The 19,856-nt window shown below is 45.3% G+C and overlaps 1 pseudogene; it reads left to right on the top strand.

The window, feature by feature from the left end:
* Positions 1–18,204: 18,204 nt before the first annotated feature.
* LOC125554075 lies at positions 18,205–19,477 on the top strand (annotated as a pseudogene).
* The last annotated feature ends 379 nt before the right edge of the window (positions 19,478–19,856 follow it).

The raw sequence follows: 19,856 nt of genomic DNA, 5'->3' as shown, positions 1-19,856 counted from the left end.
GCCTGAAAATATCCCTCTACATCATGTCATCTTGCTTAAGGCGTTACTCTGTTTTTAACTTAATACTCTAGATGCATGCTGGATAGCGGTCGATGAGTGGAGTAATAGTAGTAGATGCAGAATCGTTTCGGTCTACTTGTCTCGGACGTGATGCCTATATACATGATCATACCTAGATATTCTCATAACTATGCTAAATTCTGTTAATTGCTCAACAGTAATTTGTTCACCCACATTAGAATACTTATACTCTTGAGAGAAGCCACTAGTGAAACCTATGTCCCCCGGGTCTCTTTCTCATCATATCAATCTCCATCACTTTATTATTGCTTTGCTTTTACTTTTCTTTTACTTTATTTACTTTGCATCTCTATACCAAAAATACCAAAAAATATTATTTATCATCTCTATCAGATCTCACTTTCGTAAGTGACCGTGAAGGGATTGAAAACCCCTAAGCGCGTTGGTTGCGTTGAGCTATTGTTTTTGTGTAGGTACGAGGGACTTGAGCGTAGCCTCCTACTGGATTGATACCTTGGTTCTCAAAAACTGAGGGAAATACTTACGCTACTTGGCTGCATCATCCCTTCCTCTTTGGGGAAATCCAACGCAATGCTCAAGAGGTAGCACTACCCGAGCCTAGGAGGATTCGCTTAGGTAGTTGGAACGTAGGATCTCTGACAGGGAAGCTTCGGGAGCTAGTTGATGCAGCGGTGATGAGAGGTGTTGATATCCTTTGCGTCCAAGAAACCAAATGGAGAGGACAGAATGCAAAGGATGTGGAGGATACCGGCTTCAAGCTGTGGTACACGGGGATGGCTGCAAACAGAAATGGCGTAGGCATCTTGATCAACAAGAGCCTCAAGTATGGAGTGGTAGACGTCAAGAGACGTGGGGATCGGATTATCCTGTTCAAGATGGTAGTTGAGGACTTGGTTCTCAATGTTATCAGCGCGTATGCCCCGCAAGTAGGCCACAATGAGAACACCAAGAGGGAGTTCTGGGAAGGCTAGGAGTGTACCGATTGGTGAGAAGCTCTTCATAGGAGGAGACCTCAATGGCCACGTGGGTATATCTAACACAGGTTTTGAAGGGGCGCATGGGGGCTTTGGCTATGGCATCAGGAATCAAGAAGGAGAATATGTCTTAAGCTTTGCTCTAGCCTACAACATGATTGTAGCTAACACCCTCTTTAGAAAGAGAGAATCACATCTGGTGACTTTTAGTAGTGGCAAACACTCTAGCCAGATTGATTTCATCCTCTCGAGAAGAGAAGATAGGCGTGTGTGCCTAGACTGTTGATGTCTACTACACAACCTTCTTATTGTAGACGTTGTTGGGCCTCCAAGTGCAGAGGTTTGTAGGACAGTAGCAAATTTCCCTCAAGTGGATGACCTAAGGTTTATCAATCCGTGGGAGGCGTAGGATGAAGATGGTCTCTCTCAAACAACCCTGCAACCAAATAACAAAGAGTCTCTTGTGTCCCCAACACACCCAATACAATGGTAAATTTTATAGGTGCACTAGTTCGGCGAAGAGATGGTGATACAAGTGCAATGTGGATGGTAGATATAAGTTTTTGTAATCTGAAAATATAAAAACAGCAAGGTAACTAATGATAAAAGTGAGCACAAACGGTATTGCAATGCTAGGAAACAAGGCCTAGGGTTCATACTTTCACTAGTGCAAGTCCTCTCAACAATAATAACATAATTGGATCATATAACTATCCCTCAACATGCAAGAAAGAGTCACTCCAAAGTCACTAATAGTAGAGAACAAATGAAGAGATTATGGTAGGGTACGAAACCACCTCAAAGTTATTCTTTCCGTTCGATCTATTATAGAGTTCGTACTAGAATAACTCCTTAAGACACAAATCAACCAAAACCCTAATGTCACCTAGATACTCCAATGTCACCTCAAGTATCCGTGGGTATGATTATACGATATGCATCACACAATCTCAGATTCATCTATTCAACCAACAAAAAAGAACCTCAAAGAGTGCCCTAAAGTTTATACCGGAGAGTCAAGACGAAAACGTGTGCCAACCCCTATGCATAAGTTCATGAGGTCACGGAACTCGCAAGTTGATCACCAAAACATACATCAAGTGGATCACATGATATCCAATTTTCACCATAGATAAGCACGTGCAAGACATACATCAAGTGTTCTCAAATCCTTAAAGACTCAATCCGATAAGATAACTTCAAAGGGAAAGACTCAATTCATCACAAGAGAGTAGAGGAGGAGAAACATCATAAGATCCAACTATAATAGCAAAGCTCGCGATACATCACGATCGTACCACCTCAAGAACACGAGAGAGAGAGAGAGAGAGAGAGATCAAACACATAACTACTGTTACATACCCTCAGCCCCGAGGGTGAACTACTCCCTCCTCGTCATGGAGAGCGCCGGGATGATGATGATGGCCACCAGAGAGGGATTCCCCCCTCCGGCAGGGTGCCGGAATGGGTCTAGATTGGTTTTTGGTGGCTATGGAGGCTTCTGGCGGCGAAACTCTCGATCTATTCTTCTCTCCGATGTTTCTAGGGTATATGGATATATATAGGCGAAAGAAGTCGGTCAGGGGAGCCACGAGGGGCCCATGAGGTAGGGGGCGCGCCCCCACCCTCGTGGTGGCCTCGGGACTCTTCTGGCCCAGCTCCAGTACTCCGTGGGCTTCTTCTGGTCCAAAAATGATCTCCGTGAAGTTTCAGGTCAATTGGACTCCGTTTGATTTTCCTTTTCTACGATACTAAAAAACAATGAAAAAACAGAAACTGGCACTGGGCTCTAGGCTAATAGGTTAGTCCCAAAAATCATATAAAATAGCATATAAATGCATATAAAACATCCAAGGTTGATAATATAATAGCATGGAACAATAAAAAATTAAAGATACGTTGGAGACGTATCAACTGTATGGTGATACCTGGAGAGAGTGTTGTACCCCAGCATAAGCTGGTGGTTGCTGACTTCCACTTTCGGATTCGTGTCCAGCGGGATAAGCTTGCCAAAGTCGCTAGGACAAAGTGGTGGAAGCTCAAGGGGGAGGTAGCTCAGGCGTTCAAGGAGAGGGTCATTAAGGAGGGCCCTTGGGAGGAAGGAGGGGATGCGGACAATGTGTGGATGAAGATGGCGACCTTCATTCGTAAGGTGGCCTCGAAGGAGTTTGGAGTGTCTAGGGGAAGGAGAAGCGAAGATAAGGATACCTGGTGGTGGAATGATGATGTCTAGAAGGCGATTAAAGAGAAGAAAGATTGCTTCACACGCCTATACCTAGATAGGAGTGCAGACAACATAGAGAAGTACAAGATGGTGAAGAAGGCCGCAAAGCAAGCTGTTGGTGAAGCAAGGGGTCGGGCATATGAGGACCTCTACCAACGGTTAGGCACGAAGGAAGGCGAAAGGGACATCTATAAGATGGCCAAGATCCGAGAGAGGAAGTCGAGGGATATTGGCCAAGTCAAATGCATCAAGGACGGAGCAGGCCAACTCTTGGTGAAGGATGAGGAGATTAAGCATAGATGGCGGGAGTACTTCGACAAGCTGTTCAATGGAGAGAATGAGAGTTCTTCCATTGAACTGGATGACTCCTTTGATGAGACCAGCATGTGTTTTGTGCGGAGAATCCAGGAGTCTGAGGTCAAGGAGGCTTTAAAAAGGATGAAAGAAGGCAAGGTGATGGGCCCTGACTGTATCCCCATTGAGGTGTGGAAAGGTCTCGGGGACATAGCGATAGTATGGCTAACCAAGCTTTCAACCTCATTTTTCAGGCAAACAAGATGCGAGAAGAATGGAGACGGAGTATATTAGTACCAATCTTCAAGAACAAGGAGGATGTTTAGAGTTGTACTAATTACTGTGGAATTAAGCTGATGAGCCATACAATGAAGTTATGGGAGAGAGTCATTGAGCACCACTTAAGAAGAATGACAAGCGTGACCAAAAATCAGTTTGGTTTCATGCATGGGAGGTCGACCATGGAAGCCATTTTCTTGGTACGACAACTTATGGAGAGATATAGGGAGCAAAAGAAGGACTTGCATATGGTGTTCATTGACTTGGAGAAGGCCTATGATAAGATACCACGGAATGCCATGTGGTGGGCCTTGGAGAAACACAAAGTTACAGCAAAGTACATTACCCTCATCAAGGACATGTACGATAATGTTGTGACAAGTGTTCGAACAAGTGATGTCGACACCGATGACTTCCCGATTAAGATAGGACTGCATCAGGGGTCAGCTTTGAGCCCTTATCTTTTTTCATTGGTGATGGATGAGGTCACAAGGGATATACAAGGAGATATCCCATGCTGTATGCTCTTTGCAGATGATGTGGTGCTAGTTGACGATAGTCGGGCGGGGGTAAATAGGAAGTTAGAGTTATGGAGACAAACCTTGGAATCGAAAGGGTTTAGGCTTAGTAAAACTAAAACCGAGTACATGATGTGCGGTTTCAGTACTACTAGGTATGAGGAGGAGGAGGTTAGCCTTGATGGCCAGGTGGTACCTCGGAAGGACACCTTTCGGTATTTGGGGTCAATGCTACAGGAGGATGGGGGTATTGATGAAGATGTGAACCATTGAATCAAAGCCGGATGGATGAAGTGGCGCCAAGCTTCTGGCATTCTCTGTGACAAGAGAGTGCCACAAAAGCTAAAAGGCAAGTTCTACAGGATGGCGGTTCGACCCACAATGTTGTATGGCGCTGAGTGTTGGCCGACTAAAAGGTGACATGTTCAATAGTTAGGTGTGGCGGAGATGCGTATGTTGAGATGGATGTGTGGCCACACGAGGAAGGATCGAGTCCGGATGATATACGAGATAGAGTTGGGGTAGCACCAATTGAAGAGAAGCTTGTCCAACATCGTTTGAGATGGTTTGGACATATTCAGCGCAGGCCTCCAGAAGCTCCACTGCATAGCGGACGGCTAAAGCGTGCGGAGAATGTCAAGAGAGGGCGGGGTAGAACGAATTTGACATGGGAGGAGTCCGTTAAGATAGACCTGAAGGATTGGAGTATCACCAAAGAGCTAGCTATGGACAGGGGTGCGTGGAAGCTTACTATCCATGTGCCAGAGCCATGAGTTGGTTGCGAAATCTTATGGGTTTCACCTCTAGCCTACCCCAACTTGTTTGGGACTACAGACTTTGTTGTTGTTGTTGTTGTTGTTGTTGTAGTAGTATTTACTGTTGGTTATGTAATCAACCTTATTAGGTCATGTATTTGCTTCTAGTTCCTTTTCTTTTCATGTTAGACATGTACTGCACATGTTCACTAGTTGATACTTCGCGTTATTGGGAACTTTCGACTTCTCTAAACTAGTGAACTTTAGGCTGCACTTCCGCAGAGATATTCCAGTTTTTTTTTATCAAAAGTTGAAATATCTCTAGAAATACTTATGCATGTAGTAGGTAGCCACTGTTTGATATGTTCTTGCATTCATCTGATCTATTTATACATGTTCTAACAGGGAGGGACCGCGGTATGTTAAAAAAGGCAAAGAAAAACTACCAAGGGTTAAGATAGGCGAAGGGAGAGTGGGAGACACTGGTCATGGCGCAGAAGGGAGTACCATCAATGCAACATTGCTCCAGATGTGGTGAACCAGGGAAATCGGGACATATGTCAGTTCTGTGGTCTTATTAATGGAGGGCAGATGGAGCTAAGGCGGGCTATTGCCAACAAGACCCCCGGAGGCCAGTGTCGCCTGAAGCTTGATTACGAGTCCCTGTTAAGGAGTTATCTTGAGCTGCATGATTTGCCAGAGTATGCTGAAGATAAGCAGATAGAGGAGATGGAGAAGGTAATTATTGAGAGGGTAAGGACAAGTATCACAGGGAAGATGGGGCCTGTTGGTGTTTCAAGAACCTTGGTGTCAGAGCCTTCGTTGGAAAGACTCCATATGCTCAATAGGGTAGGGATTGATGATTACCACCTCTATCCTGAGATGAGCGCTGAGGATGTGTGGAAGTATGTAGAAGATGGGAGGGCTGTTTTGGCTACAGCGCTTATCGAGGAAGAATTCCACAAGCTTAAGGCTGATGAAATTTATGCCTGGATTCCGCAATACGATGGGAAAAAGAAGCAGTTTGATAAAATACATGGGGCGCATCAGATAGTGCTAATAGGCAATGGAACGGCTGGTCCGGAACTGCAGTTTGAACAGTACCATCCCTTCTCCAATACACATGGCAAAGGATTTGCGAATGGGGGTGACGGATGTGTGTTCTTCGAAGGACTGAGTGATTTTTGTCTGCTGGAGATAAAGGCAGAGCCGAAACACGTCACGACTCGTTTGGAAGAGATCAGTGATCGTCCACGTCCTAGTTCGCGTCCAGTAGTCCCATCTCCCACGCCTCCTCCTCCTCCTCCTACTGGGCCCCTTCCGACTCCTTACGGTGGCGTAGTGGTGATCCTCCTCAGCCTCTTCCTAAGAGCAACTCCAATGGGTCGGCGTAGACAAAAATGGCGGCCCAACGCGTCGACCCAAACTCAAATCGTGTCCGCCCAGCGTCCGCATCGATCCATTTTCGGCCTAAAATTGCGCCTGGAATGTGTCGGCGCAGACACGAAGCGGACGCACCGCGCGTCTCCTCGCCGTCTGCCGCGTCCCCACCTGGCGGCCACCCAACCGCCACAGTCAACATAATTTATGACGACCGCCCACCTTGGGCCCACGCGTCATCGACGACGGTCGTCCTTTTTTAAGCCGGACGTGCGGCGGGGCCGTCCTATCCACTTACCACCCCCCCGTCCCCATCTGGCCACCCCTGCCCCCACGCCGGCGACAACCCTAGCCACCTCCAGCATGGGTTTCTTCTCCGGCATCGGCAGCAGCCGCAAGGGCAAAGCCCCCGCCCGCCATTCCCCCTCCCTCCCCGCCCTCCCCGCGCCGGCGCGTGCTCCCCGGCAGATGCAGCGCATCAACGTGCCATTGCACCAGGCCGAGTGGCACTGGCACCACCGCGTGCCTCTGCCGTACCCGGACGTGACGCTGCCGCATGACTGGCATTTGGATCCAGAGAGGATCCCTGTGCCGGCGGCGCTGCGGACGGCGAGGGGCCATGCGGAGGAGGTGCGGCGCCGGCGGGCGTTGCTGACGTCGGAGCAGCGCGCCGACCCGCACTTCGCCGCCGACTCGCCTAACTGGGCTCGATGGTTCACTTTCGAGCACGAGGAGGCGAGGCGACACGGCGTCCGCGTCGTCGACCACAGCCTGACGCCGCCCGCGCTCGCCCGCCGCGACGAGGACCAGGAGGCCGAGGCCGCCTACCAGGCGGCCATCAAGGAGAGCAAGGACGAGGAGCGGTGAAGGGAGGTGGACGAGGCGGCTTTCGAGGCTGCCATGGCGGAGGCCATGGCCCTCTCCGTGGCGGGCAACTGCGTCGTGTCGCCGGTGGCCCCGTCGTCCCCGCCCAAAGCCGAGCCAGAGGAGCCGGCCTACCCCGAGCGCTACTCGTGGACCGGAGTAGTGTGCGAGTGGGTCAGCGCTCCGTCGATCTATCTTGGGGCGACGGAGAAGCAGGAGGCGGCCTACCCCGACCACTGGCGCCGCGTTCGGCTGGCCGAGGAGCGTAGGGAGGGCAAGCGTCTGCAGATGCTCGAGCGCGAGGCCGACGAGGAGGCGCGCCAGGCCCAGGCAGCGGCGGCAAAGCCCGACATCGCCGCCATCTGGAACACGGCGTTCCCCTGGTCCGGCCCGACGCCGACGTTGATTGACCTCATCGGTCCTGACGCAGACGCTGCCGCCGACGAGGACGCCTAGGGTAGCGCGTCGTCTAGTTTTAATGTTTTTATTAATGTAATGTGGACTTTCGCCAGCCTTCATGCACTAGTGCAGAACCGGGCAATAGCACCGGTTCGTAAGGCCCTTTAGTGCCGGTTCGGTAACCGGCACTAAAGTGTGGGCACTAAAGCCCCCCCCCTTTAGTACCGGTTCAGCATGAACCGGTGCTAAAGGGCAACCACGTGGCACGAGCCAGCTCCGTGGGCGTGTAGGACATTAGTACCGGTTGGTAACACCAACCGATACTAAATTTTTGGGTGTGTTTTGGTTTTATTTTTTATTTTTACTTTAATTTTGTGTTTTCAATTTAATTTAGTGATTGTTTTACATTATAATGAGTTGTTAAATCATTAGGTGAATGTACCGCAGATTAGTTTGACTGGATGCATGTGGATCCTAGCTAAGTCATCAAGTATATGTCATATCCATATTATATATACTTGATCACCTAATTAAGTGATCGAGGTAATATGGATATGGCATATACTTGATCACTTAGCTAGAATCCATCCAGTTGAAACTAATATGCAGTTTCTTTCATAAATGATATAATAACTCATCATCATCATATTAATATAAAAACTCTTGCATCATATATATCATCACCAACAACAGTTTTCATAGCTAGCTAAAAATCATCATATAATAGTCGTCTCATTACCACTACTTAATCATCATATAGTCATTACCGCTATCTAATCACCACCAACACTAGCTTAAAGAAAAAACATTCACTTGTACCAGAAGCAAAGATATCATCGAGTTCAACATGGTAATGATATTATAAGCGTTCATAACACCACAAAAGCAAATCACTCTTTGAGATTAAGTTCAGGACGAAGAACACGGACATGAGAGGACAAGTACTAAGAGCATGAACTAGCTAATTAATCACTCCTGCTGCTCTCTCAGGTAAAATAGTATAGAACATGTATAGCTTTCCCGATTCATCATATTGAAGCATGCAGATGAACCTGTCTCCTAATCGTGGGTTGCGCTTCTGATTGCTGCCCCCTAGTACTTCTCTGTGATCGTTCACAATTTTGCTCCAGTCTTTTACTATTAAGCATTCCTCGCTATTAGAAATCCTGAATGCACTTTATTGTAGGATATCTTGGCCGTAAGCTAACAATATTCATGGTACCTTTAGTCTCGATCCAATCAGGCACAACATTCATCGGGAGTCCCTGTTGAAGAACATCGTATAGTAACATACTTAGCAATGAAGTTTAGCTTAAAAAAATAATGTATGCAAAAGATGCACTGAGGAGAAATAGTAGAAATCTTACCATCTTTCCTAAATATATATGACCGTAGTTCAGTACGAACACTATTGGTCGCACGTTTTGAATACTAACATTTCTAAGTGCAGGAAAAAAAATTTGTCTTGACAGCATCAAGATCCTCAAGCCATGAAACATAATGACTTGTCTCCTCACAGTTTAGTTCAGCCCCGGGACAGTGGACGGTCCTGTCTACCAAGCGCCGGACATATTTGCTTGATTGGAAGTAAGCTGTCAATATAAATTGAGATCTATTAATTATTCAACTGGTTCAAATAATCTCATATCAAAGACATAAATATGGTTGAGAAACTCACATAATGGTAGAACTGGAGGCGTCTGCACATCGACCCAGATGTCTCTATTACCTTCAATATCATCTTCCGGACGAATATCAAAGGTGATAACCATATCAGGCTCAAATGCATAAGCCTTGCATAGTGCTTGCCAAGTTTTGCATTCAAAATAGGTGTATGTGTCTGCATTGTATAATTTGACGTTGAAGGTATAACCATGCTCGGTCTTCAAGTAAACTCTTTTTACTTCCATAGTTTCGTTAGGACTGAAACCTATCTTATCCAAGACAAAAATTCTTGCATGACAGGGGATACGCTAGTAGAATAGTGAAAAATTAAAATTAAAAGTTGAAGCAAATGAAGCATAAGTCATGCTTAATTACGAAAAAAGACTTGTCGTTGTGACTTACTGTATCCACTTCGAAGTTCTCATCCAGCTTGATGCTGAAGCGTCTATCATCAACTAGAAAATTTCTGCCGCACAGGCCGTGCTGGTCTTCGCAGTATTCGCACATAATGAAACCATGTTCGTCGTCAGACGACATTCCTATGTTCATAGGTGAAACATTAAACACTTATTAGTTCTATTAATTCAACTAATTCTGTTAATTCAACTAGTTTAACTAATTAATTGAACTAATTCAACTAAGCACTTATGAAAAATATACCTAAATAAAGTAGCTCAACTAATTCAACTAACTAGTTCAACTAATTAATTCAACTAATTCAACTAAACTAGTTCTATTAATTTTCTTACTAAAAATAAGGTAGCTAGTTATATATAACAAAATGTTAATTAGATAATGAAATCTCATATAACTAAATTAAATATATATCTAACACATAATTTATATCTAATTCATCTAACATTTGACATTAATATCTAACATATGTTCATATATAGGTGAAATATTAAACACTTACTAGTTCTATTAATTCAACTAAATAAACTAGTTCTATTAATTCAACTAAGCATGACCAAAAATAAACTAGTTCTATTAATTTCTTACTAAAATAAAGTAGGTAGTTCTATATAGTAATATTTTGATTAGATCATCAAATCTCATATACCTAAATTTTCTTACTAAAAATAAACTTGTTCTATTAATTTTCATACAAAAAATGAACTAGTTATATTAATTCAACTAGTTCAAATCTCATATATATACCTAATTAATATCTAGCTAATTCATCTAAAATTGACATTAATATTTAACATCTTTTTCATATAATTCATCTAACATTAACATTCTAACATTATTATCTACGTAATTTATCTAACATTAATCTAAACAACAGAAAATAGAAAATAAGTAAAAATAATGTGTGTGTGTGTGTGTCTGTGTGTATGTGTGTGTGTATGAGCGGGGGGCGGCGGCGTACGCGCGGCGGTGCGAGACGGCGATGCGACGGGGACGGCGCGACGACGAGCGACGGGCCGGGGGCGACGGTGCGAACGAGACGACGACGTAGTACGGGGCGGCGGTGACGGGCGGCGGGGGCGACGGCGACGACGGGTGGCGGGGGCGACGACGGGCGACGGGGGCGGCGAGGGCGGCACACGATGGGCGACGGCGGCGATGTCGCGCGAAGAAGTTGGATCGAGAAGAAGTGGTGGTCGATGAAACTGAATTTTTCGTAAGTGCCATATATATAGGAGGGGCCTTTAGTACCGGTTGGAGCCACCAACCGGTACTAAAGACCAATTTTCGCCAGGCCAAGGGGCGGGAAACGGCCCCTTTAGTACCGGTTCGTGCCACGAACCGGTACTAAAGGCCCAATCATTAGTATCGGTTGGAGTCACCAACCGGTACTAATGGTTGTGCGCTGCCACCGGCGGTGCACAATGTTTAGTCCCACCTCGCCGAGCGAAGGGCAGCCGCACAGATTTATAAACCTAGCCGCGGCTGCTCCTTCGAACTTCTCTATATAGCAGGCTTCTGGGCCTAACTATGGCGCGCTGCCCTGTGAGCCTGCTGGCTCTTCTCGGCCTGCATTTGCACACCCTAGGTCTGGCAGGCCCACTGGGCAGCGCCCCAACAAATTTTTTATATAGTTTTTTCTTTTCTGCATTATTTATTTTCTTCTATTTATTTTTGAGTAATATTTTTATATAGTTTTTTTCTTTTCTACATTATTTATTTTCTTCTATTTATTTTTGAGTAATTTTTTATATAGTTTTTTCTTTTCTGCTTTATTAATTTTCTTCTATTTATTTCTGAGTAGTTTTTTTCTGTATTTAGTTTCTTTGTGACCCTCTGTACTCTTTCGCACATGCTATGCGGGTGAAAATATAATACCATTGCAAGTTTCAACATTTTCAGAGTTCATTTTGTAGTGATTTTCAATTTCACGGTCATTTAGCTCTCTAAACAATTAGGTAAATGACTGAAAAACAACAAATGATGTCAGAACATGTTGGAAATTGATGACGTCGCTTTGAATGCTGCATACTGAACACAAAAGAAGTCCGGAGTTCAAATAAGTTTAAAAAACATTGAAGTGCCCGTGTAACAGATGAGTTCTCGTCCGAAACCCTGATACTCCAAAAGAGATTGTCCAGTTTGTACACGAAGTGCATCCAGTTTTTGCCGTGACCCTCTCAACTCTTTTGCACATGCTATGCGGGTGAAATGATGATACCATGTCAAGTTTTAACATTTTCAGAGTTCATTTTGTAGTGATTTTCAATTTCACGGTCATTTAGCTCTCTAAACAATTAGGTAAATGATGAAAAAACAACAAATGATGTCAGAACATATTGGAAATTGATGACGTCGCTTTGAATGCTGCATACTGAACACAAAAGAAGTCCAGAGTTCAAATAAGTTTAAAAAACATTGAAGTGCCCGTTTAACAGATGAGTTCTCGTCCGAAACCCTGATACTCCGAAAGAGATTGTCCAGTTTGTATACGAAGTGCGTCCAGTTTTTGCTATGACCCTGCTATGCGGATGAAATGATGATACCATGCCAAGTTTCAACATTTTCAGAGTTCTTTTTGTAGTGATTTTCAATTTCACGGTCATTTAGCTCTCTAAACAATTAGGTAAATGATGAAAAAACAACAAATGATGTCAGAACATGTTGGAAATTGATGATGTCGCTTTGAATGCTGCATACTGAACACAAAAGAAGTCCGGAGTTCAAATAAGTTTAAAAAAATATTGAAGTGCCCGTGTAACAGATGCGTTCTCGTCCAAAACCCTGATACTCCAAAAGAGATTGTCCAGTTTGTACACGAAGTGCGTCCAGTTTTTGCCGTGACCCTCTTTACTCTTTCGACATGCTATGCGGGTGAAATGATGATACCATGCCAAGTTTCAACATTTTCAAAATTCATTTTGTAGTGATTTTCAGTTTCATGGTCATTTAGCTCTATAACAATTAGGTAAATGACTGAAAAACAATAAATGATGTCAGAACATGTTGGAAATTGATGACGTCACTTTGAATGCTGCATACTGAACATAAAAAAAGTCCGGAGTTCAAATAAGTTTAAAAAACATTGAAGTTTCCGTGTAACAGATGAGTTCTCGTCCGAAACCCTGATACTCCGAAAGAGATTGTACAGTTTGTACACGAAGTGCGTCCAGTTTTTGCCGTGACCATTTCTACTCTTTCGCACATACTATGCGGGTGAAATGATGATACCATGCCAAGTTTCAATATTTTCAGAGTTTATTTTGTAGTGATTTTCAATTTCACGGTCATCTAGCTCTCTAAACAATTAGGTAAATGACCGAAAAACAACAAACGACGTAACATGTTGGAAATTGATAACGTCGCTTTGAATGCTGCATACTGAACACAAAAGAAGTCCAGAGTTCAAATAAGTTTAAAAAATATTGAAGTGCCCGTGTAACAGATGAGTTCTCGTCCGAAACCCTGATACTCCGAAAGAGATTGTCCAGTTTGTACACGAAGTGCGTCCAGTTTTTGCCGTGACCCTCTTTACTCTTTCGCACATGCTATGCGGGTGAAATGATGATACCATGTCAAGTTTCAACATTTTCAGAGTTCATTTTGTAGTGATTTTCAATTTCACGATCATTTAGCTCTCTAAACAATTAGGTAAATAACGGAAAAACAACAAATGATGTCAGAACATGTTGAAAATTGATGACGTCGCTTTGAATGCTGCATACTGAACACAAAAAAAGTCCGGGGTTCAAATAAGTTTAAAAAAACATTGAAGTGCCCGTGTAACAGATGAGTTCTCGTCCGAAACCCTGATACTCCGAAAGAGATTGTCCAGTTTGTACACGAAGTGCGTCCAGTTTTTGCCGTGACCCTCTCTACTCTTTCGCACATGCTATGCGGGTGAAATGATGATACAATGCTAAATTTCAACATTTTCACAATTCATTTTGTAGAGATTTTCAATTTCACGGTCATTTAGCTCTTTAAACAATTCGGTAAATGACTGAAAAATAACAAATGATGTCAGAACATGTTGGAAGTTAAGGACATCGCTTGGAATGCTGCATACGGAACACAAGAAGTCCGAAGTTCAAATAAGTTATTAAAAATAAAAAAGAGGTGAATGCTGGTTAATTTGCTTCAAGCCTTTCCGAATAGTGTAGACTGCACTGCACATAGGACAGTGCAATCTATGCTATTCCGAAAGGATTGAAGCTAATCAACGTGCAGGTGAGCATTGCGCCTCTTCGTCATTGTCTCTGCACTCACGGCTTATAAATCGCTCATACTGCCTCTCTCTTGGCAAGGTGGGACTAAAAATCAGCTTACTAAGAAACTCTAGTACCGGTTCATGCCATGAACCGGTACTAAAGGTCTTCGTGGGGGCCCTAGCCTGACCACAGCCGCACTGATCTCATTAGTACCGGTTTGTGGCATGAACCGGTACTAAAGGTTGCCCACGAACCGGTACTAATGATGCCCGCCCGCCTAGCCGTCGGAATCGGCACTAATGATCATATTAGTGCCGGCTCAAATTCAAACCGGCACCAATGTGCTTCACATTTGACCCTTTTTCTACTAGTGGTGACCGGCTTTTATGTTTAATTAAATGCATATATTTATTTTCAAACTGCTCGTAATACTCTTTTTTTGATGCGCCGACGAAATGGGTCGGGCCAGCGTTGGACGCCCGCGCCGACCCAAACACAGCGCCGGACGTTTGTGTTCACCGGGCCGACCCAAACAGACAAAAAACGGACAAAAGCGCCGTCCGTTTGGGTTGACCCGTTGGAGTTGCTCTAACCGCCCCTGTTCCGACATGACGTGGCAGCGCCCCCTCCACCTCGCCGCCGGGCTTCTCCTCCGCGCGACCGCAGCACCATCAACAAGGAAAGGTGGTGAAGGGCTGGGGGCTGACGGTAGGTCGTGTTTACTTCTGATATCTAAAATTTCTTCTAGTTGAGGTTCTGATGCTGCGAAGGAGTCCTAGAATGGTGTCGTTATTCTCTTACTGAGCTAAGATACACTTGCTGTTTGTGGTGCCTGCATGTGCACAAGTTTCTGCGAATTCAAGTTCATTCAGCTTCTGGTGTGATTCAAGTTGAGGTGTGATGCTAGTGTGCCCGGACGCGAGCCTGCGGTGGGCGCTGCATTGGTGGTTTTGATTACATGGCGTCCTGTGTGCGCCCTCCTTTTCCTTCCCATCGTAGCAGCTTTTGTGTCCATCCTTCTGAATTGTTGATCAGTCGCTTATTTGACTGTTTGAATGTGGGTCACATCTGTTATGGAAATGCATTGTTCCGAGCATGTTATAACAATTTGTAGTAAAGCTCTGATCTGATATGGAAGATGCCAACCATTTTTCTAGTATGAAGCATGAGCTTGTGGATTACCCACCTTCAGACCGTAGGCAGCATGTATGATTGTACACATTTTCCATGAAAATTACTTCGAGAATGTTTTGTTGCATCTTCTGATTTCATGGGGGTCTTGTGACAGAATTATTTGTGGTTGGAATGGCTTGACGATATTTAGCTACTATTCTGCCCATTATAGTTTAATCGGCTACCTTTTAACTCCTTTGCTGCGCGAGGAACATATAACAGAGTATCTTGCGAAAGCGGCAGATAACTCATGGGCTTGGTCGGGTGCTGTGACTATATCTTTCACATATGCCGTGTGAATTTGGTCGTTTTATGCGTACCTGCCCAATTCTAAATGGCAATGCAACAATTGCCTGTAGGAGTACGCATCACATCTTGATTCACTGTGCTTAGCAGTACATTTTTTGTTCATGTAAAAGATATACATGAACACAGCAATCTACATTTTTCTGTTCATGTCAAAGATATAATGAACACCCACTACCACACGCTTGATTGTTGTGGGGATTTCACTATTTGCTGCTGAGCGTCGAGTTTCTTGTCTGCTGTTGTAGCTAATGGTTCTACCACATTTGATCATCCCCAGCTGTAACTCTTAAGCTGCTCTCAGCAAAATATATTCTTTTTTTAATGATGTTGACCTTCAGTTTTCTCTTAAAATAACTTCACAAAGTACGGTGATATGTAGATATATGAGACCCGTGTTACAATTTTGATTTTCCTCAATTCAAAACATAAGGTCAAGCTCATATATTCTATATCAAACATGGTCCATCCATTTTAATACTCCGTGCTAACTAGACACGCCAAACATGGGAAGTTATCTGAATATAGCGTGTAGTAATCGGAATACCAATGTTTTAAAGAAAAATGCTTGTACAGAACTTGGTAGATCTTGATGATTTTTTTGCAGGTAGTGCAGCACATTCTTTGTGCAATGGAAATCTGCTATGTCTAAATAGCTAGCCCCTAGTATAAGGAATTATGTACCTTCTCCTTAAGCCACATCATCAAAATTATATAGCCGTTGGATATACTAAATCAGTCTACAATAGTCATCCGATCTAGTACAAGTTAAGAGCAGGCACATGGAGTAACTCACGCCTAGATATGTGTGTAGTCTAGAGAGAAAACGGCCGCATGCATGCAGCTCACACTTCCGTGCTCCATGGAAGAAAACGGACGTACGTGCAGGTTTTGCTTAGAGTGGAAATCAAATTATCTTTGCTACAAGATGAATCAGAAAGACACTAACTAGGTTGTTTTATACACATTAAGCAGCATTGTCGACTTCTTTTTAACCTTTATAAATCACCATTTCCCTTCTTCCTCGTCGCCTGCCTCCACCACCCATGGCCGGCAGGCGCTACAACACACCGCTCTGCCCTCAACCTCCTCCCACCGCCGGCGATCCCTTGCATCACCACCCCTAATAAGATAGATAATGGGGTTGTGGCTTCATCCTAAGATAAATAATGAGGCTATGACTCCCCCATAAGATTCTCGTGCGCTCGTGAAGAAGGAAGAAGGAAAAAGTGACTAACGTAACAAAAAAAATTCAGGTACCTGAGAAATAGTAAAACCGAAGAAAATCAGGCGCATGCTTACACTGACATACATGCACACATGTAGACCAACTCAGACATGCATACCACAACAAACTGGCAGCAACATCCTTTGAATGGAAAGACCAGACGCTAGAGATCTCCAAGTCATCATGAACACCTATTGGAGAGCCTGTTGTAGCTAGGCTATGTGGCACTAGATCTAACCTAAAGGTTGGGAAGTGACTAGGTTGAGAGATTGAAGTCCTTTTGGGGACAAAAATCTATATACAAAGAGAGCGATTTTAGGAGGTAGAGGCACGAGTGAATTCGATTGCATGGGGTATGCATTGTACATGGGCTTAATCCCATGCCTAGATGTGCCATCAAAGTAGGGAAATTATAAGGAAAAAAAGAGAGAGGTCAATTTCAGCGTATATGGGCTAATGGTCAATTCAGTTCATGCATGATAAAAATGGGCGATACACGTAAACACAAACAACTAGGGATGAAAACACCGATTCAAACACCATGAATCAAATAAATCAGAAATATTAGCCAACTCAATTCAATTCAGTTCTTTGTTTCTCGGTATAAAAGTAGGACCCTAATAAGTGCCACACGTGTGGCATGAAGCAATTTCGTTCTGACTTATTTTATGGCAAGTTTAGTTACCTAAGAATGACAACTTTAGTTGTGAAGCATGACAACTTTCTGTTTGGATGGCAAGTGTCAGATTTTTTGAGGTTTTTTTTCGGTAGTGTAAAAAATGTCAGGGCGGTGCTACTTCGTGCCATACATGTGACACTTATCATTTGAATAAAAAAAATCACCTCTAACCATAATAGCCCGCAAATAAAAAAGGTAACTCATGACCGAGAAATGGCGCGGCAAAACCTATGGCACCTTTAGTTGGACTGAAAGTAGACAAAAATAGTATAGTCGGGCTCACACATATGTACATGCACACACATACTCGGATATGCACACCAAGCCAACTCCAACTTTGACTAAACCTGTACCCACAAAAAAAAAAACCTTGACTAAACCTGTAGGTAGGGCAACATCGTTTGACTCGTAGTGCAAGATAGCACAACATGCAATGCAAGCCATGCAATTGACTCGATTTACTCCGAGCACAAGCACAATCACAATCGGGATAGCATAGCTAACTCCATCGGTTGTGCATGGTTGGTCGATGGAATCCGGGTGGGTTCGTATACACGTACGCAAGCGACAAGGAAACAAGTTATGCATGGTGCCGGTCAATACCCAATACGCAGCCTAGTCGAAAACGAGCTCTCATATCGACTTAGTATATACGTACGTGTGATCCACACAGAGAAATGTTTGCCTAGCTAGCTAGATCTCAACCCTAGCTCCCTCCCCCCTTTCCTCGATCGTCTGCTTCCACCTCCGATCCATTGCGCACCCCGGCCGCCAGGCGAAGCAGTCCAGCTCGAGCGCCATGGCTGTCGGCAAGCGACCAGCTGCCGGCGACGGGACGGATCAAGAACCAGAAATCTCCTGCTGCAAGAGGAGGCGCGTCCGCATCGGCACCACCGCGGCCTTCGAGTTCGATGACACGCCCTGCCTCGGCGAGGGCAGCTTCGGCGCCGTCCTCAAGGCGCGCCACAGCGTCACGGGCAAGACCGTCGCCATCAAGGTCCTCCGCTCCAACGGCGATCTTGCCGCCGCCAACAAAGAGATGCAGGACGAGGCCGGCTTCCTCGAGGCTTGCACCCCGAACCCTTACGTCGTCGGCTCCCATGGCCTCTTCCGCGACCCTGAGACCTACAGCCTCTGCCTCGCCATGGACTACGTCGGGCCCAACCTCCACGCTTTCTTGTCCGAGAGGCCGCCGCTGCCGGAGGCCATAGTGAAAGGCTACATGTGGCAGCTCCTCACCGGCGCCAACAAGATGCACAGGCAACACATCCTCCACCGCGATATCAAGCCCCACAACGTCCTGGTCGAGGAAGGAGGAAAGATCCTCAAGTTGTGCGACCTCGGGCTGGCCATGTCCTTGAAGACCGCGAGGATGCCCTACGAGTTTGCCGGCACCGTGCCCTACATGGCGCCCGAGATGCTCGTGGGGAAGCCGGACTATGACGCGGGCGTCGACGTGTGGTCGCTGGGATGCGTCATGGCCGAGATGCTGACCGGCGAGAGGCTGTTCAAGGCCGACAAAAAGGACGACAGGACCGCCCAGCTCTCGGCTATCTTCCGCGTCCTCGGCTTCCCGGACGAGACGACGTGGCCGGAGTTCTTCGCGGCCGAGGTGCCGCGAGTGTTCTCCTACGCGCAGGCGCAGCAGCACAACACAAACACGCTGGGAAACCTCTTCCCCCGGGAGACCTTGTCGCACGATGGGTTCCAAGTCTCAACCCAGCTAGGCGGCTCACGACGGCCGACGCGCTCCAGCTCCCGTGGTTCGCGCCCAAGCTCCACACCGACGACGACGTCTCAGAGTCGTTGCCGCCAACAAGGAGGAACGTTGTGCGGATCAAGATCGTTCCGGCGGGGACACTCAAGAAGAAGACTGTGCTGCGGATCAAGTTCACTCCGCCGGCGACACCCAAGAAGAACCTGCGGCAGCGGATCAAGGTCATCCCACTTGCGACGCCCGGAACGAAGAAGGACCTGCGGCAGCGGATCAAGATCATCCCACCGGCGACACCACGGATGAAGAACGTGCTCAGGATACCACTTGCGATGTGGAACAAGGCCATGTAGTGTAGCTAGCTAGTAGATGCTTGCTAGCATATGTGCTTCACGGTGCGAATCCAAGCATCGTGGTTTTGTCTTTCTGCTGACTTTTTGAAACCTTGTACTGCTAATTTGGAAAGGGCTTGTCATCGCCGCCCTTGTCCATCTAGCTATATGTAATTGCTTGGAGGTGATATCCCTCGCGAACTGAGCATGTTGTAAATCAGTCATGTTTAATACAGTATATATCATCATCATTGCCCTTCTACTTCTATGTATGTTCTTTTGTTAATCTAGCGGAGTGGCCCTCACAAATTCGAGGGCATCATACTAAGTGCATCAAATGTGCTAAATTTTTATTTATATACCATTTAGATATTTTTACTCCTATTTGCCCTCTTCAGTGCATAA

The sequence above is a fragment of the Triticum urartu genome, chromosome 4 (genome assembly GCF_003073215.2).
Source record: "Triticum urartu cultivar G1812 chromosome 4, Tu2.1, whole genome shotgun sequence".
Classification (NCBI taxonomy): Eukaryota; Viridiplantae; Streptophyta; class Magnoliopsida; order Poales; family Poaceae; genus Triticum; species Triticum urartu.
Note: the sequence above shows the minus strand (reverse complement) of the source record. Positions and strands in the feature narration are given on the sequence as shown.